Genomic DNA, 26710 nt, shown 5'->3' on the forward strand with positions numbered 1-26710 from the left:
TTTTTTACATTATTTCTCTTAAAAATAAAGACTTAAATATATTAACATATATTTCTGATACACAGACAGATATGTGTGTATATATGTCATATATATGTGTATAAGAAATGTATGATTTAATATATTTTTATTATATATGTTAATTTATTTTTATGTTTGTACACACTCATTTTTAACATATGAACTCTTTGGATTTTTTTTTACTGTACAATATGAAAATATATTAAACATTGTTGACTTCTTATTTTGACTCTGATTTACTTGAAATCATTCCTACATTACTTGCTTTCTGATTTATAGTTTTATTACATATGTGCATCATTTGTTTCTGTATTTGATTGTAAGCAAATTTGAGTATGCAATCAATCTGTCTTTTCATTTAATAAGTTGCATATGTTGATAACAAAATATTTGTTGAATGAATGATCAGTTGCCATAAAATTTCTCTCTCTCCCCACTCCCTTTCTTATTTATATACTTAGGATGTATATACCATTGATCCCCAGTTAAAGGGACAGTGCTTTGTGCCCCCATTAGTCGTTCCTCACAGGCTTTAATATAATCAATATATTCAATCTATCCAAAGTTAGAATGAGTTTAAAATGCCATATTTTTTATTTGAACAAATATTTGAGTGCCTATTTTTATTAGGTCATGTTCTGAAGACTGTTATACAGCCAGTCACAAACTGCTCCCATGGCACTTATATTCTAGCATGGAGACAAATAATATACATGAAAATGTTTCCAGATATTTTTAACTAAAGGTATATGCTAACATTTTTAAATAGTTATAAGGTAAAGAGTGACTAAGACTTCTATTTTAAATTGAATTGCAAGGAAGTTTTATTTGAAGACAATTTTTGTGTTAAGAGTTGTTTATTTTTCAATTTAATCTAAGGTATACTATCATAAAGACAATTTAAATCCTCAGTGGTTTAGTACAACAATTCATATTATCCTCCACATTACATGTTGAATAAGGTTTTAATGTAAATCCAATCAAAATCTTGGCAGATTTAAAAATAATATTGTCAAAGTGATTCTTGTAACTATATGGAGATGCAGAAGCCTTAAAATTGTCCAAACAAAAGTGAAAAATAACAGAAGTAAAGAACTCACTATAACTGATTTTCAAGATTTCTTTTATAAAGCTATAATAATCAATATAGGGTGTTATCACTATAAACATAGACAAAGATCAATGAAGCAGAAAAATGAACACACGAATTTGGATATAGAATGACATAAAATGATTTTTGAAAATAAATACCAAGGCAATTTTATGAGGAAGAAGTCTTTCATCATTTGGGGTGGGAAAACAAAGAAAAAAAATATATATGTATAATTAATCACAATTTTTTCTTCACAATCCCAACTGTGCAAGATATTAATACCAGATAGATTTTAGACCTAAAAATAAAAGTTAGAAGAAAACAGGGAAATATTTTTAAAACCTTGAGATAAGAAAGACTTTCTACAAAGGATTTAATCATTAAATGTTTTGATAAATTGAACTTCATTAAAATTTAAAACTTCTGCTCATCCAAAATAGCATTAAGATCTGTGTATTTCACTAAGTGTAAATTTTAACTCAATTGAAACAGATTGGAAAAAATAACTAACAGGAAGGATAAATAACATTATATAACTGTTGAATGAAATATGGTGCTTAGCAATGGAGAAAAAAGGAAAATAGGATACTGTACTACAGAGAACAGGCACACCCTATGTGAATACATAGCATAGTGGTGACACAGTGTCCCGGGACAGTATGATGAGGGCTAAAATAATAGCACAGCACAGATATTATAGAAAATAATAAAAAGAGTCTGGACCTTTGAAGGATGGAGAGATGAAAAGAAATGCTTCTTAGCATAAACATCCCTCAAGCCTCTAAATTGTTTAGACTTAACAATATGTTTGATTCCCAGTTTTTACATTTATCAAGTATAAAACCATTGCTGGATATAAAGAACATAGTGAGATATTTGATTGTTTGTCATGTTTACAATTTATAAAAATAAATATTTAAATTAGAAACTTTTGAATTAAAATACATTGCAGACTTGTAATGCCATTTTAACACATGTTCAGCCATCAATGGATTCAGCAGTTAAATCCTTAGTGATCGTAAAATACTCGGTACTCCAGGCATCATTTAATTTCATTATAGTAATCACTACTTACTCAAATCAGGTAAATATGCCGTGGCTCATATTTCCAAAATTATTCGTTATCATCCCAATATAACTAACTTTTATGGCCAAATATTTCCCATATTTTATTCCTTTATTGATATGTGTTTTATCTACACTAGCCAACCTCTACTTCCATATCTCTATTCTTCTTTTAATATTTTATACTCCAGAATGCTAGAGGCAATTTCAGCATAATAATTAAATAGCATCTTTCTCTTATCTTAAGTGGTACTTGAGCTTATTTTTGTGGTCCTGCTGGAAGGAGCTTGTTAATTTTACAACTAACACATCTCTGAGGGGAGGTGGAGTTAAAATTGATACACCTGCTTTCTGTGTATTGCAGACTGTTATTCTACATGCACATAAAATACTTGTTCCTTAGAGTCAGACTCTGTGGTATAGCATCTTGTAAGTCCTGTGTTTATTTTGTATCGATTACAAGTTTATAAAAATAACTTCTTGATGATAATAACCACTCAAGTAACCTTAACGAGGTCATTTCTAATGTTGTTATCCACTTCTCTTCATACTGCAGTTCTAAAAGAGAGTCAAGTCTATTGTTATTACTCGGAACCTTCTACTTTAGCCATCTTTAATACATCCTTTCTCTCTTTGTCTTCATATATCTCTTCTCTCAAATTTGTATTTCCCCTCTAAACCGATTTCTTGATTTTATTAAAATATTACATACCTTGATTATTGTGTCTTTTGTTTTTTTCTTGTCTTTCTGTCGTTCAGGCAAAACCACTTTTAGATCCCACAGGTCACAACATTATGCGCTCTCTTGTCATGCTTCTTTCTCTTTCTCTTACATTCGCCTGATACACTAGGGAACTCGTAGGTATGGCTGTAGATTTAGTTTAACTGTATCATCATTTGATTTTCAACCCATAGTATTCTGACTTCCACTTTCACAATTTGAACTGCTCTTGCAGAATCGACAATAATCTATGTATTGTTACTCTCCATGTATTCATATATTGCACCATTCTGTACTATATATTTATCATTGTATGTTTTTCTTAAAATGTTTTCCATTCTCTTATTGTCTGTGACTCTGTCTGTTCCTGATTTGTTCTCTATTTCTTTCATTACTCATTTTGCTCTCCTTTCTAAATAACTGTGTATCTGTCTCTGCATATAAACATTTAAAAATTCCTATTAAAATTTTGTAGAATTTACTTTTCTAGTGAGCATGTCATTTTAAGAAAACTTTAAGCCATAAATTTGTAATAGAAGAAATAGTTTAAAGAGATTAAGATGAACAATTTTGGTTTAAGACATTTTTTCTTATTTTGGTATCCGCTATTTACTAATTAGCCAACTAATATCACTGAGCATCTGTTTCTCATCTGAGTAAATTAGATACTAAAATAGTTTATAAAATAGTAGAGTTAAAACAAGGGTGTATAACATATATGATGTAAATAAATCACTTAAGAAATAATCACTCTCTTGATATTTATTTGGTTATAAAAATGTCACAATGAAAGTATGTAAACATTAAATTTTAAAAGATGGTGTATTATATAAATACTGATTTTTAAGTTTTTTATGAGTCTATTCCATGCAATCGAATTGCTGTGCCTCAGTTTAATTGCTTCAATTTCTTATTTGAAATTCCTTCATTTACCAAAATATATATAAAGTGGTTCCATTCATTTTATGAAGTATTAGATTTGAAGAGTTATTGGTGAACATTTATAAAATAAATGTAATATAAATTCCAGATATTGTCTTGAAACAATTTAAAATTTATGGCTGAATTTTGGGTATTTTATCTTTATAAATTCTTATATACGATGTTGTCAGTACGATGGTACTTTTCATTATAAAAGTGATTCATTTCTAATTCTGCAATATGAAATGAACACATTCATGCCATAATCAAGTACTATAAAGAAAAATTAAAAATTTAAAATGCTACACAGAATTTTGTTTCTATATTTTATTTTCAAAGCACATATGATAAAAACTTCTCAGTCGGATCTAATGATTTCTAAAGAAATTTCAGTTTTAGACATTTAGATATAGTAAATTATATTTTTGAATAATAGTGTCCTTGGTCAAGTAAGGTTTCTATAATATGACCCTACAGCATAGGTTCATGCATACTGTCATGATATATTCAGTTTTCACTGTAGAGATTAGCCATTAGATTTATATATGTATGAATGTGTGTGGCTGTGTGTATATGCTCATATATATATATATATACACATATATATATATATAGCATGTATATATTTAATTGTGATGGTTTAATTCCTTATACATTTATACATACTAATGAAAAAATATATTCTGTTTATTTTAGATTTGTAATGAAAATGTATAAAAGAGAATTTCTCCTCTATTATGAAACTAAATCATACTCAAGACAAAGAAGACTTTAATTACTTGAAATAAGACATAGTAGATTTATTGGTGTACATTTTCTGAAAATTATAAAGTGTTGACTCTATCAAAATAAGTACATTGTTTTGTTCATCCAGTTTTGCTTGCCTTTCATCTTGAAAGTCCACATGCTGTGGGCAGGGGAAAATTTTCCTATTTGTTTATTTTAAGTTCTACTAGAAGCTCACCCTGCTGATTTTTAAAGTACTGTTTTTAGATATGTCTAGGGCTATCCATCTGCATATACCTGGTTTCCCATCTTGGATCTTACTCAACCTTATTCAGTCTCTCTCTGTCTCTCTCTCTCTCCTCTTTGAAAAACATTTTTCACTTGCTGTTAATACTAATCAGAGTAGTTTTATTCCTAGTGACAAGCTTCACAGAACTGTACCTACTGTATAGTGTCATATTTTTCAAGGAAGGGAAAATAATAAAATACATTAAGACATATATTGAATCTCAGGGTAGACATGATAAACAACAGCAATTATAGCCTTTATGTGTAAGATTTCAAATTTCATTGATTAAATATTAATGCTTATGATTAAGAAGGAACAAATTTTCAACATGCAATTAAACTAGTGCACCACAAAAATAGGAATCTACACATGGTTATAGAAATTAATGAACATTTCAATGCTCACACATTAGTTTCAGAAAAAAAAAAAAACAGCTGTTCCAGGTATCATCAATTGAGTAGGTAATTTGTAATTAATCATAGATACATATGGTCAATGTTACTCATGCACAGATGTGCAGAATGAGCATTTTTAGGTAATAAAGGAGGCAAATGTTCAATTATTTGTAACTATTAAAGACTATTTTCATTGCCATATTGTGAATAGTTTGATATAATTATCTGACCTACATTTTATATATAAATCACTTTATAAAACTGATAGTTTTGATTTGGAAAAAAAATTAAAATACGTTTCCATAGAACAAATAATAATTTCTTTTGATTGCCATGTTAACATTTAAGAGGTAGTTCCATGATAAAAACTTTCCCAAAGCTGTTTCACTCATTTTCTTAAGATGTTTTTGAACTTGTTGGCGAGAAAAAGATAAAGATAATATTCAGCTAAATTACTTATTTTCATTATTGTGAATCATGTTTTAATTAATGTGTATATGTTATATTTATCTTCACTTTAAAAAAAAAAGTTTTCTTTTCCTGTGCCCTGTGCATTATGATTGTCTAACACAATCCTTTATATATCTTAATTATTCTCATCACTGACATTTACTCTCCTTTAGCCTTTGCTAACAGTGTGGATACCTTGGCTACATTGTCATGTAAGACTATATCTAAAGAAATGTAAAACTAGTTGCTTTTCTGTTTTATTATTTCTTGGATTTAAGATTATGTGTTTGATACTGACTTAGTATAGCTTTCCTTCTCAATTTATCAATTTAATTATCCCACAGATTTAAATGAATTTTTATGTATAACTGACTTAGAAAATAAATATTAAAGTTCAAATTTCTCGAGTTTGTCTGGACATAAAGCAAACAGTTCCCATTTATTTACTTAAAACTGACATTACTTATTTATTTTTAAATATATGATTTATTTTAGATACAGTGTATTTTTTACTTGATAAACTACAAGAAAAATGTACCTAGTAACTTGTTAAGAACTACGCTTTGTATATAATAGAGTATTATTTTAACTTTTGTTTATAATTTTATTTTCAATTTTGGCTTTACGAAGGACTCTGAGTATTTAAAAATTTGGTTTGCCTCATTTGTCTTTGAATTTCATGCATTATCTGTTTAAAGAATAATGTTAATTGTAATTAAGATTCTTATCATTGATGTGTAGCATAATTGTCACTTGGTATATGAAAAACAAACATAACATACAACTTTTTTCATACTGATATAAAACAAAAAATCAAAATATTTGCAGAAAAGTATTAGGCATCAGATGGTATAACTCAGTTGCTACTTGTTTTCATCTCCACATCTGAAATTCTATGTATGATCTGATCTCTCCCAATTCCAGTATCCACATTAACCAGACCAATAGACCTGCTTTGCAAGCAATGTTAAAAGAAAAGAAAATGACATAGGTCAGAAACTCTGATCTAATAAAGAAAAGAAGAGCACTGGAGAAGGAATAGTGATGATAAAATAAAAACTTCATTTTTCTTAAATTGATGTGATAACAGTGTTCAAAATTATAACAACGTATTTGATTATGTATTACATATATGCTTATATATAAGTGAAACAAGTAACAACAAGGATAAAAGGGATGGAAGGAAGGGATTAGAATTATTTTGTTGTTACTATATGGTTTTTGCACTACTGTGAAGTAGAATAGTGTTATTTTAAAGTGGAAATAGATCAGTTTTAAATATATATTGTAAACTCAAGGGCAACACTTAAAGTCAAAAAAAGGAGTACAACACATATGCTAAAAAATAAAACAATATGAAACCATATAAAATGCTTAATTAAAACCACAAAAGACAGAAAATAAGTGAAAGACAAAAATTGGAACAAACATAAAAAATAATAGTAGCTATAATAACTTCAGAGTATGTATAATAATTATTTGGAATTCTGGATGAAACATTTGGTTTTTTTTTCTCATGTACTTATTCAATCATTTGTTTATATTTTACAGATATGGGTATTTATTTAACACTTTAGTTTGTAAACCAATACTACTTTATTTTGTTGCTCAAATCATTCTGGTTTCGACCTTTGGGAGTTCTTTCAGCTGGCTCTTGTGCTCTTTTGACATATTCTTATAACACTGTTTGCTTGTTTGTTTTTGAGGAATTACTTACTCTGGTACTGAAAGATGCTCCAGACTCATATATCTTCTGTTCCACTGCTAAAATCAGTCATGCATCCATGGAGTCCTATTTCCTTTTATCGGACAATGATATTACAAATCAAGAACTGGGCTCATTGCTGTTCTGTGAAGTTTTGTTTCAGGCCCTCTCAGCTGACAGAAAACAAGAAATATATGGGTGTATATTAACCTTATTATATGTCTATATCTATAAATATTTCTATATGTAACTATCTATATCTACATTATGGTAGACATGAGTTAATACTGCTGTCTCCAACTTTAATCCATTACTATGTAGATCATTCTAGCCTCTTTGCCTTGCTTATGTGTGAACTCTAACTTAAGCTGTGTAAAACTTGGCTTCAACCACACACCACCCATTCATTTAATTGTTCAATTCTAGTATACATGTATAGCAGTATCAGCATTTTTAACCCATAGCTTTTTATTTTATTGCTTATACACAGTTTCTCATCTTTAGTTTTTAAGACAACTTATTTGCAAAGTTACTTAGGTCAGCAACTATTCTTTCCACTTACTGCACAGAGGTGATTTTATACATACATTTGCAATATTTTCTGGGGGGAGGATCACATTCTGCATTTCATCCTGGGATTTCCTAAACCTCTCAAATAATTGTTTTTAATTTATATACATTAAGACTCACTCTTTGTGCTCTAAGTGTGCCAAAAAATGCAGTGTTATGTATCTACAATTATACTATCACATAGAACAACTTCACCACTCTTAAAAACAATCCCCTGTATTCACTTATTCAATCTTCTCTTCTTCCCTGCCCCAAACCCTTAGTAGCCACGGACCTTTTTACCGTCTTTATACTTTGCCTTTTCCAGAATGTCATGTAATTGGGAACATAGAGTATGTAATCTTTTTAGACTGACTTCTGTAATTTAGCAATATGAATTTAAGACTCATCTGTATCTTTTTGTGCCTTGATAGATCATTTTTTATTGCATAAAATATACCTAGCATGATCTCATTTTAACCATTTGTAAGTATACAACTCAGTGTCATTAAATGCATTCACTATATAATTATTATGTCTATTGGGCTCTCTCTATTATCATCCTGTTTTTGCTATATTTTAAATTCTCAATGGGCCTAATTTGACCACCTTATTTAGTATTGTATCCTACTGTCAATTCTTTCACACTAAAAAAAAAAAAAAAATCTTTTAAAATACCTTTTTTTTTGTTTTATTCTTACCATACAAAATCTAAGCCATGATGCAATTTGCTTGTTTTTCTATTTGTTCATTTTGATAGCTCCCGCTAAATGTAAGCTCCGTGAAGGTGAGTACTGTTGTTTTGCTCGCTTATATATGCAAGATCTTAGGAGAGTACCCTGCACATAGTAAGTACTCTCTCTTTATACACACACACAAATGTGTGGAAATAAATAATAAATAAATAATTGCAAGAATAATTACAGGGATCACTGTGTGAGTCAGCAGAACATGAAGATTTACTTTAAGTATATTTTGGCCGGGAGCTGGCATCAGAGCTGGACACCAATTAGATGTCATTTGTTTTTTTTCTTACTTCTTTTCCTGGGTAAATTTTTGCAGCTAGTTTTCAATTCATGGGGAAAGATGAGTTGGATGACCAGTCTGGCTACCCCTCATGATTCTGTAAAATACCCCATGACCTAATTTCATAACTCTCCTTCAACATTGTAAAACTCAGAGTTCGTGCAGTTTACTTAAAGTTTCCTCTCACTTAAAAGGTATCATCTCCCAATCTTGTTTAGGATTTAGAGTTTTTATGATTAATTAATCAACAGTCAGTTTTTATTATTTTTATATTTCTACTTCCAAAGATTTTTTTCAAGTATTTTGCCTACTTATGTCATATTTGCTATTTCCCTGCTCCCTTCTGGATTTATTTAATTTTCTTTTTAGTATCTATTTGTATTCAGTCACTTGGATAGTAGATAAACTCATGTAATCATGCCTGCCATGTGAACTGGAACACCCTGAGAGTTCAATTTTATTAAAAGTGGGGTACAAACCTATAAGCTCAAAGGGCATTACACATAGCCCCCAATATATGATTTGCAGATATTTTTAGTCTACATAAATTGACGCCATAAATAAAAAATGAACAAATATTAAGATATTTGAAGTATTAGCAAATTTATAGTGTTAATAAATTTATAAAAATTTAAAGTGTTTATAAATCTGTAGAAGCAATATGTGTGCATATCAACCAATTGAATTCTCATTATAAAGTGATCTTTACTTATTTTGTCATTAAATCTGATTTTTATATAAAGTAGGTAGAGAATCAATAGTTTATTTTAGAGAACCAATAGTTTATCATTTCTATAGACAAAAAATTTAGATTACATTTACTAAAATTGTGAAATAAAGGACTAAAACAATTTACCTCAACTATGTCTATTTAAATAAAAATTAAAACTTGTTTATTTTTTTAAATACCAAATTAGAATTTCTATGATGATGAGAAAAAATTAGAATTATAAAAACATGAGTTTCAAATATATTATTTAAAAATATTATGAATTTATGGGGAAAAGAGGAGATAGGAAGTATTAGAGAGTGATAATATTTGGCCAATTAATTATTCTGTGACTACAGAATATAAAATAAGTCCTTATTATACTACGATACAAAATAGATTTTATAGATGTTTTAAACTTAAAGGCCACATTTTAAAAATAATGTTTTTACTAGTTTATGTTTTACAAGGAATCATATTAGTTATATATTTGAGTGGAGAGATTATTGTAAAAACAAAAGAATTAAACCATATTCATTTTACATGAATTCAAATAAAGCTCAACCATATTCATTTTACATGTAGCTCAAATAAAGCTCCCTCTAAAGCACTTTATTTTATATAACACTATTCTTATATTTCAGTCACATGTTCTAGAAAATAATATCTGAAGTAGTTTGTACTATATCACGTGGAAATGATATATCTTCTGAGGAAATGTTCTACACATGATAAATTTTTCGATGCCTAATCAATTTTGATGTGACAGAGTCTAAAATTTTAAATTTGGTTTTAATGATGTTATTCATGCTTAAACATTATTTGGTTGCTGGAGGGAGAGAATCATCCCATACTTTTTCCCAATCAAAAATAGTTTTAAAGTCACATCAGACAAATGATTATTTAGCATTTGCTTGAACACAATTCATAAACATTCATTCATTAAATATTAATCAAGTGCTATTTTTGGCTGAAAATATGCTAGGATAGAAGTTTAAAGTTCAACAGGGGCCTTGTTCTCAAGGTGCTTACTATGTAAATAACAAATTAGAACATTTGTTTTTAGTGAGTTATGTACAATGGCTGGACTTTTCCAGTCAACATTAAAAATTGAGCTGATACATAGGTAGCACATTACAGAAAGCTGAAATAGAATAAAATAAAATTCAAGATATCAGAAACTATGAGTGGAACTTTATGTTTGTTTAACCATAGAGTTGGACAAACAGCATATACATCCAAGAAATCGAGTTTATAATAACCGCTGGAGGAGAGCCACTAAAATCTCGGGCCTCTTTATCTGAAGAAAACTAGGAAGAGGACCCTTGCATAAATAATAAACCTGGTTAAAAAGTGAACCATAAGCATGAGGGTGTTCCAAATGTTTCTTTAATAGTAAAGATAGAGCAAAGATATTCTGTGACATACAAAAGTCAAGAGTTTTATTACCGACACTGTCTGAAGAAATAACTAAAAGATGAACTCAAACATGAATGGCAATTTAACAAAAGGAACGAGTAAGATTTAAGGGAAAAAAAGGTAAGAAAATGAGATGATGGAATATATTTGTAAATTTAAAGAAGTACTGAAAATAAATAATAATGGTGAAAGTAAATGCCATACTGATAAATACATTTAAAGACTTTAAAGATATTGTGAAATTTAAGCAGTTAATAATAAAAAATATGAAAATTTAGTGTAAGTAAGGAATTTCAAGGAATAGGAAAATTTAGGGTTTATGTCTTGTTAGAAGAAAAATATTAATTAGCTTTATGCTTTGTAAGAGAATTATAAACTAAGCAGGCTAAAATTTTAAGATAGGCACCAAAAAGTTTAAAATAAGTGCCCCAAATTTTAAGATAGACTAAAAATGAAGAAAAGAGGGAAAATGTCTAAAAGGTAAAGTAATCGTCAACACCGTGTATGATTATAAACAAATTGTGCCGGACTATTTAGTTAACTGAGTTATTTCTTTACAATACTTCATTGAATAATATGCATAGGTTGTATTTTGGTATTTTTTTCCTTTTGCTTTTTCTGTTTTATAAAAGGTACAGAAGATGCAGAAAGGGAGTGTTATTGGCAATTTTTAATTTAAAATCCTTGATCAAGAGCAGGAAATTAAACTGTATAAGAAAGAGCTATTACATCTAACAAGGACAGCTCTATAATCATCACCAGCGATACTGGGAAGTTTGCCCCTGACTCTTGGCCAAGATAAGGATGTGTTAGGCTGCCAGTGATTTATGAGTGCTATTTAAGATGTGAAACTTCCCTGCAGGTATATTGAGGTTAGACTGCAATATAGGTATTGCAGATATACAGATGGATTGTAAATACCCAAGTCCAACCCAACATTAGCCAGGGCCTGAAATAGTAGAGGAGCCACATAAATGTTTCTCTGCTTCCGTCATTGTCTCTATTTTTTTTTTAAGCACAGAAACCCGTGTGTCATAATATAACATTCCTCTGCTCACCGCCCCTCCCCCGCAGTGACTTCTTTTCTCACTCAGAAAATTTAGGTCTTCACAAGGGCTACAGAGGGCCTATGTAATTTGCCTGCAGTTACCTCTCATTTCAACTCCTGCTCCCCTGATTGTATGGCTTCCTCAGTTTCTGGAACAAGTCAATATGCTCCATTTCAAGGTCTTCAAATTTGCTGTTCTCTCAGCCTGAAATGTTCTTCCCCTAGACAGAAACAAGGCTTGCTTCCCTACTTCTTTCATGTCTTTACTCACTTTTTGAAAATCAGATCTTTCTGGATGCTCTATCTAAAATAAAAATTGCATCCCCTCTAACGACATATTTTTTCCTCTTTTATTTTTCCCCACAATGTTACCATTGTCTAGCTTAGTAAATATTTGCTATTTAACTTATTTATTTTATCTCCTGCTGGTAGATGAGGAAATTGATTCTCTTGTTTACTGTTGTGTAACCTGGATTTAGAACAATGCCTTGTACAGTGATTGAGGCAACTCACAGCAGGAATGGATATCTCTGGGGTCTCCTGGATACCAGGCTTAACACTTGGCCAAGATAAGAACACTGGGCTTTATGATGTGCTATTTAAAGTCTAAAACACCTTGAGAACAGTTTGTTTATTAATGATTATAAACTGCATACCTAGTTAGAACACCTGGCTTTACCACATGACCAAAACAGGTAAAAAATCTCCACTTAGAGCTTCTCTCTTGAGACTTCCCAAAGCCAAATTTTTTTTCTATAGATCCTGATGGTCAATGTCAGAATCAGGGCACTGGAATTTATGACTGGCTAAATTCTGGGATCCCCTAATGTTTCTGTTTCTTATCTTTCTCTTTCTGTTCCTTATCCTTCGCCTTTAAAAAATGTCTGCCATGAGTATGCTTTTTGGAGTCTCGCATTTTCAGATATCCAATCTTCTGAATTTTTGTGGCGATGCTCAAGAAATGTTTTTTGAATAAATAACTAAATAATAATAATTTAGAAACCATATAATTGTACTTCATGCATAGTAAAACTCTAAAATATTCCATGGCAAGACCATCAAAAATTTGGGTTCATCAAGATTATGTAACCATTCTATGTGTCTTGCATTTCTTTGAATAATATTGTTTATCGTACATTTAAAATCATTGTTAAAGCAGGATAGAATTAAGAGTACCATAGAGACTTGACTTATTTTATTATGTAACAGCTCAGTTAAGCTTTATTCATTGTAACCATCACAGGTCTTTTCCTTTGGACAGGGGAAACCCAGAGCAACAAAAAATAAGAGGGTTTAACAGAAGAACAACTGTTTTCTACTGCATATTGCAATAACTGTCCCCTAAGGCTAATTTCCCAAAATAGATTACAGGTTCTTTGAGCTAATCACAAAAGGAAGGAACATCTGTTATGAAACTCAAACATACAAGCTTTCTTTTTTGTTGTTGTTTGTTTTTTCCCATGTCTTAAAGTACTAATGAATGTACCCCTGCCTCCCTCCACCAACTTACTTTACATATTTACTAGTTTTAACACATTACATTCTGAGACTACAATGCTTTTTACTGGATTTTTCTTTTTCACATTTGCTAGTATATGCATTAGAAATAAATGTATGTGCTCTGCTATGGAAAATATTCAACATCTAGTTTTTTAGCTCCAACCTTGCTAATTGTATTAGTCAAATCTGAATTCTTCTTGCTTTTATTTTCTTCTATCCGGACTCTTAATTTATAGTAAATTTATGCTCTTTTTTTCATCATGAGATTATTAATATATCTATTTTTCTTTGGCCATGTCTCAAATTTTACTTATCTAAAATTAAAAGCTCAATTTAGGTGCATAATATTCATGACTCAAATCTTCACCTTATTAAGAATATTAAATTATGTGTGAATCGTTCCAATTATTTTTTATATTTCATACACTTTAATTTTAATACTTGTCTGTTATCTATTATCATTAATAATTTTTAATTTTTTGATGCTAAATTTTTAATAAGCCCACATATAGATTATATTAAAGAAATGTAATGCTCTATATGGTTACATAAAGGTTTTCATTTATTTGTTTCAAATACTATACTGTTGATTTATTTCCTTTTATTTTTGTTTTCACTGAGAGATTTTATATGTATGTGGATAGATAGATGACAGATAGATAGATGACAGAAAGATAGATGATGATAGATAGATGGATAGATAGATAGATAGATAGATAGATAGATAGATAGATAGATAGATAGATAAATATATAGATGATATATATCATGTATCTTCATCTTAACTTTCCTTAGTTTTTTTTTTTAAATTTCATGTTTGGAGGAGATAATGGAATACCAGTTGTTTTTTACATAGCATTTATTTGCCCAAAGTCACACTAAGTCAAAATTACTCTTAAAATGTTCATGTGTTGTCTCCATGTATAATATCTAAAATATCTCTCAAACAACTTTACTTACAGCTTAAAAATTCATAGGAGATCATTCGTATGAAATAGTTCCTGTTTAGAAGCTGTGTAATGTCGTATGTAATGCCAAGAGTCACATTTAAGGAAGCAACATTATCATACATTATCATAGATATCATAAGCCAAATGAAAGAAAAAGAGATTCAAATCTCTAAGAATCTAATTTCATGCTCATTTCAGAATGTATGGTAATGAATATAATGAGAAAGTGTACGGCCTATGTTGATAAATATATTTTTTGTTTCTTACTCTATTTATTTTTTTGCTAAATGTATGTAAGTAAGTTGTATTAACTCATCAATTTTTATATCATTGTGAATCAAGAAGTCTTGTTTCACATTTCATATATTCCCAGGCTTACTTCAAAATGAAGCTATTTAAATCACCAGTATCCATGGAAAGATTTTTTGTGTGTGTATATGAAAATTCACAAAGAACTGCATAAAAAGGCACTACAAAATGTGTTTGTTGATTTGTAAATCTATTAATTTGTGTATTTTTATGAAAACAATATGAAAATGATTTCAACAATATTATTAGCAGAAATTTTATTCACTCTCTTTCACTACCCAGTCCTTAAAGAATAATAATAAGTTTAGGACTTTCTTGTGAATCTTATCACTCATTCTGCTAAAGATATTGGAGGATCAGAAATTAAAAATCACATCTGCTTTCAAAATCAGCCTTGTCCTCTGAACTCTTGAGCTATCTAATATTTTTTTTTATTCTCAGTACTAATTAAAATTAAATTAAAGTACTAATTAAGTAGCACTACCACATTTTTCCATACAAATGTGTTTTGATTTCTAAAAACAAAAAATAAATGGTAAATATAAGATTATTCTATGATTATTACAGCAGATAAAATTTTTCATGTGAATTATTTCATAGTAATAAGAGAATATATAAATGTTCAGTTCTAAATTAATTCAGATTATAACAATTAAAATTTGTACACCTGTACCATTCACAGAGATAAATTGCAAATTACCATTGTCTGTTTTCTTACTGAGATTACAGTTAGAATGTAATTACAATTTTGTAAGCTCACCCACCAAAATAAGTTTTATGTGTTTCTAGTAATCATAGAATGGATAATATCATTTATTTAAGAATTTGAAACCTATTTATTTTTCTATCAATAAAACTGATATTTATATAAATACTAAAAAATTCTCAAACTTTGAAACAAAATTAAGCATTTCCATTTTTTTACTAGAGATCAATACAGAATTTAAAACTTTATTAATTCTAATAACTACCTTTTTTCTCCTCTGATTTCTAAACAAGTAAAAGGATGAAAATATCCAAAAATCCAAAATTCAGGAGTTTTGGGTATATTACAAAGAAAGATAGTACTTATGTATAATATTTAATATTTCCTCTTCTTCTGTTCATGCTTTTTCCAAATTCAGACTTTTTAGACTATGCATAGGAAAGTTAAATCTTGAACTAAAATATTAAATATTTTTGGCGACCATACAGAAAATATATTTGCTCCACCAAAGAATGAATATACGAATGTATGTGTGAATTTCTTTGCATACCTGCAAGCGTAATGAAGGACTGTTTGATACCACGTTTCCCTTATTTGCACACCCAGTTTAATAGCCTCATTTATGTTGATCTCATGTGGATGAGCAAGAGTAAGGGAAAATAAGCCAGCGGGAGAACTCCAATACTTCATTCTTCCTACTGCAGACTGATGTAGAATTCTCTTTTGATGAAAAGTTGATAAAAATACCTAAACAAACTCCTTTTAATAAAATTTTATAATTCATATACTTTTAGATATGTTTTCAGGTAGCTATGTGCAGTACATAAAGAAAAATATTATTTAAATTGTTTTCTCCTATCACATATTGGTGGACTTTTTTTTTCTTGATATATCCACAAAACATCACACCCACTGTCACAAAAGACTTATATGCAAGGTATCAATGTTTTATTGAACCTATAGTCTTTGTTTTAGATGTAGACTCTGCATTAAAAAAAAAAAGTAGTAGCTATTATTTAATGAGGAATAGAAACATATAAACATATATTATTATTTTTATAACATATAGTCACACAGGCGTGAAAAATGTTCAATGACATGTACAAAGACATGAAGTATGCACAGGAATCAGCTTATAAGATATTTTAGCAAATCTCTTGTGTTTTGCATAATCTTGTCTTCCAAAGCGTACTCAGTATGGTTTTCATACTCTTAGACTCAAACCAATAGGCATTTGGGTGATTATCAAAGAACAAAGAAAGCACCAAGAAGAGTTACTTCAGACCCAAGTGACTTCTTGTGTAGCAATGGCATTCTAATAGGGAACTGTGTATATAGACACCTGACTATTATCTGAAAGAAAGAAGAGCAATAAAGTGTCCAATGCTGTGGTTCATGCTTAGTAAAGAGGTATTAGGAGAAAACCTTAGCAGAGTCGAACAAAAGTTGGACCCTCAACAACAGGGGAAAAAAAGTTATCGATATGTTAAGGTATTAATGGATGGTTTTGTATAATATACAGGTATCATATAATTACTTACATAGGGATCTCATAATTAAATACCATAGTAAATGGCCCCATATGAATATTTCAAGTTTTTACCCTTCCTCCAATACCAAGTTCTATTTGTTAAAACAGGATAACATTAAATTAATATACTACTACTTGATATGATTTTATTTTCTTCAACGCTTCTGTAAAACCAATACGCCTCTTGGCCTCTTTAAAATAGCACACTCCTTAAATGAGGATATATGCAAGAATACAAAAGATGTATACCTTAAACAAGCTTTTGTTGTCCGTTAGTGATGCAGGAGTCCAAGTTACCAGATTGCACATCAGAATATTTTTTTAAATTAAAGAATAGACTGGAACAGAACATAACACAATACAGCAGAATACAATAGAACAGAGTGCAATAGAAGATAAAACAACATAGGATTTACTCAGGTCCTTTGTAAGAATTGCACAAGTTGCAACAAATTCCAGAGAAAATAGAGAAGTGTGAAGTTTTGAGACAATAAATAGTATGCTGTAACAAATTTATCCCCTGACATTTCATATTTTATGGTATATGATACTTATGGGTCAGATCACCTGCGACCCTCTAGCTCAGGCATATCCACCAGATGAATGCAGCTGCACATGTGAGCCAAGGTGATTCCAGCAGAACATTCTCCCAGAAAATGGGATATATTTGAAAAATAATAAAATAAACAAAATATTGAGAAGAATTTACTAATGGTGCTAAATATGTATTATAGAAGAAAATTTACACATGTATTTACAACTTTATTGAGCTTTTATATAGGTATTTGTTTTTCAGGCAGGTCCAGGATGAAAGTCCTACTTTACATAAAGTAGAAATGATAAAATCAATAACGATCTACTCTTTCAAAATATCATTGGAAATTTTTCTTATAACAATCTAATTTGATAACATTATTATAATCAGTTTCAGTTAACTGAAGAGCTAAACTACCAAAAAAAAAAAAAAAGTATTTTCTATCTGAGGCAATTTAACCTAACATTAAGTCTTGCTGTTAAGTCTTGCTTTCTATGGCTATAATGTTTTCTTTTTTGACATTTTTAATCTTTTGCTGTATTAAATGTATTTGAAAATATAATTTTTTCTCCATGTAGCTTCAAATTTCGCATGTTAAGAGTTCTGAGAATACCAGATGGGAACATGACAGAAGAACTCTGGTACCAGCTGGAAGTAGCTTACTTGGCCAAATCTGGAACAATTCAAACATCAATAAAAATAAGGATAGTAATAGATTATAACACACCAAATTAAAAATTTAAAAATGGGACTTTGCAAAATCAAATAATATTAAGCACATATTATTTTTTCAAAAATGTTGAACAGATCTTTATTCACAGTAATAGATTTCCAAATTTGAAAGAGCAGGTTCTATGTCAGATTAATGAATTCCTGTCTGTGATACACTCAGTACATGACTACTTACTTTACCTGTATGTATTCTGTAACACTGAAAATGTTACTAGTTTGTAAAGTTAAACCAGTGCATTTCTTCTGGAATAATCTAAAAGCAATACACAAAACCATACACATAATATATATTACCTACTCTACATACGTAATTGTTACTTGTGTTATTTGTGTTACTGGTGAAAATTGTACTCATGGAAACTTTAAGACGTAAATTAGTAAGTATATATCAATAGGCATATATAATAGCTGCTGAAAGAAAGTTTTCGGTGAATAATATTTTCTAGGCAATAAGAACTGGTGATTAGTTAAAGATAGATTGCTGTGTTCAGTTTACAGTGTGTCTCTATACAAATATGTAAGCTTAAGAACTGATTTCACCCATCATCTGTAAAATAAGAATGATTAATATTTCAAAGTTATGTGTGAAGAATACAACTTTCCAAACTTAGAATAAGGCTTACTATATGATCAAACCTCAGTAATCCTTCAATAGTTAAACTAACCTAACCTAATGATAGACTGGAGCACCATTTTATAATCTTTGCACATTTCAATATACTTAATCTTCATCCTCAGCTCTATTTAGTACTAACGGGACTATTTCTGTTATAAGTGAAGGATAGAGAAATAATGCAATCTTCCTAGTTTTACTTAATGACTAATTGGATAACCGAGGCGCAAACTCATATGTGTGTAATGACAAACTTTGAATCTTAACCACCATAAAATGTTCTAAGTGTAATGGATTCAGTTCTGAACATGATGACTTTGAGTTACGTGTGGAATAGCCAAGTACTGGCAGTGTCATCCTAATTGCAAATTGTGAAACAAATTGCCTTAAATTTTTTCTAGAAGTTCTTGGAAGACTATCTTATCCCAGATAAAAGACTATCTCAACTTTTAAAATTAACAAATAATTTCTTCACCTCATTTGCATATAATATTCATTGGAATTTGGCCATTTGGGGCCAGAGTTACTGAAAATGGGACTTTTTTTCTAAAACACAATGAACACAGAGTATCTGATTCCTCTGAGTGTTGCCAGCTGCCAGCCTGAAAATTCAATGTGATAACTAAAATTGTAAAATGTAGCTTTTAATTTGTTGTTATGGTCTGTTGAACAAGATATTCATCCATGACAACACCCACCTGTTCATACCTAACGTTTCTTTGGCTACCCATGGTTACTGCACAAGATTCAGCAAGACATAAATCATTTTTTGACTCTCCAAAGATTTAAATCCATATACTCAAACAGAATCTTCATTCATGTTAAAGCTAAATAATTATGGAGAGAAATTCTTCACAATGATGACCAATATAGATAATGTGAGCAGAAATTTCCTTTTTCTTAAAAAAAAAAAAAAGATCCTATATGGTTAGTAAACAAGCTAATAGAGTTAAGGCAAATGTTGAATTTACTTGTTTCTGTACAGTACAACACTGCAAATGGAAAAAATAATCTCACTTGCGATACTTTCCATGAGCTTAACTTGCTGTATAACAAAATAATAAATACTTGTATTTCAGTAGTGACTTGTCTAAAAGATTTAAGGAATGTGTATACACTTTCTCATTTAAGCAATTTGATTACATTATTGGATCACATTAAACATTTTTTAAAGATTGTCAAAAAAATTTCAAGGATGATTTAGGCTCTAATTATTTTTCTTAATGTATATTGGTGTCAATTGGGCATTTTAGATAGTATTTGTGTTTAAATCAGTAGTAATTCTTCTAGTTGTGGTAAATTTCACAGTTGCACTCACCCAAGAATAATCTTGGAAACTAAATAGAAATACCAATAGAAATTGTGTATTTTTTGTGACATTCAATGTAAAATGGATTTATGATTATTCTACTGTGAGCTGATTTACTTTTGCATGTTTTTTCTCATAAAGGTGACTATGGTTTGTTTTTACATACATTTGTATTCAATGTTAATTAAAGTCAATAAAAAAGATTTTACAGTCTCTGGATAGGGTTAATTCTGAATAAGGGAATTAGTCCCGATGATTGAAAACAGAAAGTTTAATTTGATTTCTAGATCTCATATTATTTAAAATACATTTACTTTAAAAGACAGAATTATGTAGCTTATACATTTTGAAACTAAAGAAAGAATGTACGAAAAGGAATTAAAGATTCCTTAGTTGTATGCTGTCTTTCCAAAATGGTATAGGATCAACGTACCACTTTGGATTATCACTCCCTTCGTTTTCTTCTTTGTAATAGCACACTCATTCCTTTGAAGAGTAAATTTCTCAGTGACTCCAACTGTGGACAGATTATCATTCTCTGTCCCATGGAAGATGGGCATGTCAGTATCATTTGATTCTGGCTAGCATACATAATATTAATACGATGGTTTTACGATCCTGCACTCTGTTGCTCCATGGTGAGAAAAACATACCCCAGATAAGCTTCAGCACAGATTTCAAGATAAGACATGTGGATTTCATTTGAACTACCTAGCCAACCAACATCAGCCATAACTAAACTTCAGATGTGTATGTGCAAAAATGATGTTTTTGTAGAAAGACATTCAAACTTTACAGTAGGTTATTTTTTTCAACAAAAAATTATTTAAACAGATATTTTAACATGTATTGTTTTTAATTGTAAAATTTCACTTTTTAAAGGAATCCATGAGGCCATGTTTCTCTGTTTTCTCTGTTGTTTGGCTTATATATTCACCATGCTTTTATTTATTTATTTTTGTTTGCTTCATCTCTCTCTTATTGATAAATTAATTAACAACTTTATTCATACTGGTTATTATTACCTTTGTAGTTATGAATGTTAGTGAGTTGAGAGGAAACATAAGAAATAATGTGATAACTCATTTTCATGCTTAATATTACATTCTTACTAGTAATAACCTTTACTTTAAATGGCATTCCCTACATAGCATCTATAGTACATTTTTGATACCTCTCATTAGAAATGGGCAATAGTGGTTACGATTTTTTCAATAATAAATCACCAATCTTTCATCTGTTTCTGGAGGCATATGTTTGAAAGAGAAATATGTTAATATGTGAGATGCTATATTAAGTTTTAATGAATACAGTTTTGTGCAACATAGCTATCTCACAAGAGCAATAAATATTTAATTCAATTGAGATAGGACAGAGTAAAAAGATCCATGAGTTCCTTGAGGAAATATAAAATATAAATTGATATGAAGATATACCTTTTTCTGTAGGTTAAAATTCTTCTTATAAATGTACTTGAATTGATTTATCAGTTGTTTACAGTTTTTCTTAGAGAATCACTTAAGTCAGCTGTAGTTTCGAGGAAAATAGCAATTATTTGATTGAAATGAATGAAATCCTGTGAGACCCTGAACATTTTCTAATATTTCTTCCCATACCTATAACTGTGAAAGGTAACATAACTTCAAAAGAATAGCTCTGCATTAATGGGTATGGTTTCAGTAAATGACTAAATATGTTCATCAAACATAGAGGGGTTCTTTTCCATGGTCTGTTGTTGCCTGAATAATGAACTCTCTTGGAATTTTAGGTCCTTATATTGAAGTTTACTAGGAATAAGGCTCACACTATTTGATATTTAACAAACGTATATCTCTTATTATTACGAAGCACTAACTTTGGAGTCAACTTCAAACAAGTAATTGTAGTGATTACTGCCATCTAAATTAAAATAATGGCAGCATCAGCAACACAACATTATCTTGCACACAAACTCTTTGGTTAGTTTTTTCAGTTTGGGGGAGAAAAAGTTGCAGGTTCTAAAATATCCTTTGTAGTTAATTTTTTTTTATATCACTTTGGTCAATTGATTGGTTTATTGTATACATTAAGTTTATTTCATATTGTCTGTTTTCTCACATCTGGTAACTATATATCTAGAGAAAAACAACCATAAATTTTCTCAGAGAAAAAATTTCCAAACTTCTCACTTCTTTTTCTCCTTAGTAAACAATTTCTTAAGCATGTGCCACACAGCCCAGCTCTTATTTACATATTATTGAGGTGTTTTATCATCGAAGCATCACTATTTGCTCCATTTCCTTTTAAAATTTGACAACTAGAACTGGATGCTAATAAAAAGTACACCATTTACATATAGCTGAGGTACCACTGATAAAAGAAGTCAGTAAAAATGAAGGCAGAAAAGGAGTCAAGGGTTTGTTTGCAACTTTGAACATTCTCATCTTCATGCGACTTAGAGTCATTTGAACAGTTCTGGCCAGTTGTGCATACTTTTCCACTGCATAGCCTGCTATACTAGCACGCCAGGCACACAAACAAAAAGATAGTATTGATTTTTACAGTCGATAGGACTAATAGAAGAAATTTTCTTTCAAATTTTTAATAGCCAATTTTGAAAATTTAAAAATGGCCTAGAACCTAGTTATTAAAAATAACTAGACATTAAATATTTAAAAATATTTAAATATATTTAAAACATTAAATCTATTTAAAGCATATTAATAATCAGTTTAAAAATTATAGATAAAATTAATGTTTCTATTTATAGCCCTAAATTAATAACAAAGCAGGCTATTATCCTTATGTTTATAGCATTGTTTGTATACACATTTATCAACTAACCAAAATGATGGGCCTTTTCTCAGGTGATAATGCTGTTTAAAGAAAGGATATTATTCACAAACAATGTAATCCCTCTGGTGACCTCAAGATTGACTTTAGTAATATTTAAGTCTCTCTAGCACATTTCCTTCAAAGCTTTTCCAAATTGTTACTTTTTCCTAGTAAAATTCATTCAGTCTACTATTATGAATTTAGTTAAATCCATTTTCATCATATTTCAATTTATTTGCTATGCAAATTTGGAGAACTTTACATTGAATGACTAATATAATTTATGTAGAATATTCTTAATATAGTTACTATTTGTAGTGTAACACTAACATTAATCTACAAACAGTGATTTTATTCATTCTGAGCTTTGTCTGTTGGTGTCAAATACACTGTAAGCTTTCAAACTTCATTTTTTAAAATAAAAAAATACATCAGATATGACATGGCATGTAATTAATTTTGTCTACATAACAATTTGGTCTAGAATAAGTTTATACCAAATGCAAAAATTACAGAATACAACATTATATATATTTCATACACTCTACCAAATCTTGGATATAGTATGAAGTTTTACAAATAATATCGTCCCATTCATATATTTAAAAAATAATCATTGAATTTGTACATGTGGAAAGTACTCTTTTAGATTTTGTGAATATTGTAATCAACTGTTTTAAACAATCTCAAGATTTATACATTTCCTTTCCAAAACAGTATTATATTCACTAGTGTTTAGAACAACTGTATGAGAAAATATGTCATTGACAGAAAAATACTAAATTAGTTTATTGTTAAAGTGAGATAACAGTAGTTATGTAAAAAATATATTAAACAAAAATCTGTCTCTCCCTGGATTTAACAAATGTTTAAATAAAAATGTGTTATTTAAATAGTAGCAATCTATTAATTGTCAAGTTTTTATTAATTTATTTATTAATTCCTCTTAAACATAGTTTTCAATCCACATCAGAGGTGGCAGGATTACTTGCTCTCTCCAACCACACTTGTAATTGAATTTTCGGTGATTTTTTTTTTTTCCATAGAATAATATTATCTTTGACTCTAGTCAGAGTTGACCTCCCTGTTCCCAAAGTCTATTGTCCATAATCCTCTCTCATTCTTTTTTGAGATATTTGATACAAGTAGTTGCTTCTTTCTCCTCTTCTATGTCTATGCTGATTGCCTGAAGTCTATATTTTTAAATAACATTATTATGAGTTAAGTTTCCAAACTTATATATCTCCAGTTGATCTAGTTCTCTCCTCTGAATAACAGAATTAAATATACGACTCCCAACTTGGGTTTCACAGAAGCGTTTTTAACTTACTACATCCAAATTTAACTTTTAATCCTATCTAACCCTGTTCCTCTCACTGCCCTCTATCTATATTTTGCTAAATGGCAATTCTCTTTTCTGATTATCAATACCAGAATTTGGAGTTGTCCTTGAGTCCTCTTTTTCTCTGAATCCAGAAACAGATTTTGAGGGTTCTTCTTCAAAATAAATTTAGTCTCACCATTTTCACTTTGCCCACCATTATCATCTTGATCAATGCTCCTGCCATGTATTGCAAGACAATTAAAAGTCTCCTTTCTAATAGCTCAGCTTCAAATGTATATTCCATACTTAGTACATAAATCAGAGAGAATTTTTAAGAATGTTTGTCATATCAGAAAAGTTGTCTGCTCAGACCTTATAATAGCTGCATACTCAGAGTAAAATGCAACACCTTTACCTCTACCTGATCTGTATCTAATGACATTTCTTTAATGTTATCTACTACCATTGTTCCTCTCATTTATCACCTTGTATTAGTATCTAGTGCTGCATAACTAATTGCCCCTAAATGTAATGGCTTTAAGTGACTCACAAATGTTATCTCTTGGTCTAGAATCTAGACACAGTTTAGTTGGGTCTTCTGTTTTGGATATTTTCACCTGGCTACAATCAACGTGCTGGCCAGGGCTAAGACTGGGTTGAGGAAGGATCCACTTCCAAGTTTACACATGTGCTTTTTTTTTTTTTTTCATAGTATTCATTTCCTTGGGACTGTTGAATTGTGGACATCAGTTTCTTATTGAATGTTAGGCCAGAGACCATGCTCAGTTCCTTGTCTGCTCACAACATGATGTCTTGTTTCATCAGAACAAAGTTGAGATAAAACAGAGAGGGTTGGAGAAGAGGAGGATGAGGATGAGGGGGAAGAGCAGAAAGCAGAGAAGTGAGAGAGAGAGAGAGAGAGAGAGAGCGAGCAAGACAAGGTCACAGTGTTTTATAACCTAATCTTGGAAATAATGTTCTATCACTGTTGTCACATGGTATTATCAGAAGCAAGTCACTGGGACCAGCTCTCACTCCAGGGGTTGGGATCATTGGAAATCATTTTAGAAGAATGCCTAATGCACTGCTCAGCTCCACTAAACACCTGACTGTACCTCAGACATAGCAAAGATACTCACACCTGAGAGTTTTACAATTGCTACTCTTCTGCCAGAATACTCTTTCCTCAGTTTATAAATATTTTGCTCCTTTACATCAATCATGTGTTTGCTCAACTTTCATAATATCAGAGAGACATTTGTAGAACTCCATACTTTAAATAATATCTAAAATGATGTCTACCAGCTCTAACAACAGCTTCACTTTCTCTTTCCCATACTCTGCTATCATTTTACAGTCCTTAGTACCACCTGATATGTTTCACATTTACTTATATATATGGTTACCCCAAGAGCAGAGAAACAGCAACTATTGATCCATTGTTGGATCCTCAACAATAAAATATTGAATGAATAATTTAAAGAAAAATCTTCAACATTTGTCATCTTTTATTCCATAATTATTATTCTGTGATGTTATACAAAAGAAACAATTCAAGTTTTCTTTAGACATACAAAGTTATAATTTTGTCTCTATTCTTTATAATACCAAAACTTCAAGATAGTTTAAATGGTGTATGTGAGGAATGCAACTGTTCCAAAACAGATAAATTCTATTACTAGAACATTTTTATGATATAGTAAATGTAAAATGTTAAGAAAATTTTATATAGAAATATTATTTGTTTATACAGGTAAAGAGAGATAAATGCATGCCCTTATGAGGGTTTATCTGGGAGACAGATCTGGATTAAAAAAATGTATATGTTTTCTACCTTGTCTAGATGTATGATGTTGCATTGCATATTAAAATGAATGGCATTTACCTTTTAGTGGTCATAGAAAAGTATTTTTAATTATTTTGCATGTTGAAGTAATTTTATGTATGATATAAAAAGGGAGGAGAAGAAAAAAGGAATGAGAAAATGAAATACAGGATAATATTTATCAAATTTCCTAGTAGATTCTGAACACTGTTATGCCCTTTAAATACATTAACTCTTTTATATCAAAAGCAATCTTTGATGTAAATATTATTTTACATAAGTTGATAAAGAAATTGGAGTTTGAGCCAATTGAGATTTTTTTCCCCAAGCTGGTAAAATAGCAAAATATTTTTATCAAATAAATAATTTATTTAAATACAACCTACTTCATGTTTTATATCTCTTAATCTACCTATCATCTCTGC

Source organism: Pteropus vampyrus, unplaced genomic scaffold (assembly GCF_000151845.1).
Source record: "Pteropus vampyrus isolate Shadow unplaced genomic scaffold, Pvam_2.0 Scaffold27, whole genome shotgun sequence".
NCBI classification, from domain to species: Eukaryota; Metazoa; Chordata; class Mammalia; order Chiroptera; family Pteropodidae; genus Pteropus; species Pteropus vampyrus.